Source organism: Schistocerca cancellata, chromosome 12 (genome assembly GCF_023864275.1).
Source record: "Schistocerca cancellata isolate TAMUIC-IGC-003103 chromosome 12, iqSchCanc2.1, whole genome shotgun sequence".
Lineage (NCBI taxonomy): Eukaryota > Metazoa > Arthropoda > Insecta > Orthoptera > Acrididae > Schistocerca > Schistocerca cancellata.
In genome coordinates, this window is record NC_064637.1 from 98,130,850 (window position 1) to 98,131,858 (window position 1,009).

Below are 1,009 nucleotides of genomic sequence, written 5' to 3' on the forward strand. Positions count from 1 at the left end.
CTGCACTGAAGGTTGTTAACAAACATACGAGCTTACGGAATAGGTTCTCAGATTTTTCAGTAGCTGGTACAGTTCTTAAGTAACAGAACCCACTATATATACGAAGACAGTAACTTGTTCTCGAAAGAACAATTACTGTTGATGACCGTGCAGCTTTTCCCTGAAATAAATGATGACTAACTGAACACCTCAGCTGCCGACAAGTGGTGCTGATATACCTCGATGTGCACAGCTGAAAATGTGTGCCCCGACCGGGACTCGAACCCGGGATCTCCTGCTTACATGGCAGACGCTCTGTCCATCTGAGCCACCGAGGATACAGACGAATAGGTACAATACATATGTAGAATTGTGGACAGTTGGGAATGTGAGTCTCATGGGAAGCGCGCAAGGGATAAGTCCCTGCAGTCGCGCCATTTATCTGTGTCCTCGGTGGCTCAGGTGGATAGAGCGTCTGCCATGTAAGCAGGAGATCGTGGGTTCGAGTCCCGGTCGGGGCACACATTTTCAGCTGTCCACATCGAGGTATATCAACAACACCTGTCGGCAGCTGAGAGTTTCAGTTAGTCATAACCCACTATGTTCTCCTCGACAGCGAGTGTTCATTAGAGACAAGGAGTGCCCCAGGGAAGCATAACAAGACCGCCATTATTCTTTATATTCGTAAACGATCTGACTGACAGGGTGAGCGACAAGATGCGGCTGATTGTTGGTTATGCTGTAGTGTATGCGAAGTTGCTGAAGTTGAGTGACTGCAGCAGGATACAAGACGACTTAGACAAAATGTATAGTTTCTGAGATGAATTGCAGCTAGCTCTAAATGTCGGTAATGCAGATGTGTAGGGAAGACACTCCCGTAATTTCGTATGCAGCATTAGTAACGTGCTGCTTGACACTACAAAGAAAAAGAAAGAAAAAGCTTTCCGTGTTAAGCGACATCTTGATCTTTAAAAGAATGAAGTTACATAGAAATGTATCGTGACAACAGTATTATTTGGTGCTAACAGAA

At 45.3% G+C, this 1,009-nt stretch overlaps 1 non-coding gene across 1 annotated transcript; it reads right to left on the minus strand.

The window, feature by feature from the left end:
* Window positions 1-243: 243 nt before the first annotated feature.
* Trnat-ugu (transfer RNA threonine (anticodon UGU)) lies at window positions 244-317 on the minus strand. The gene has a single exon. It is a non-coding gene; the product is annotated as a tRNA-Thr (tRNA).
* Window positions 318-1,009: the final 692 nt, after the last annotated feature.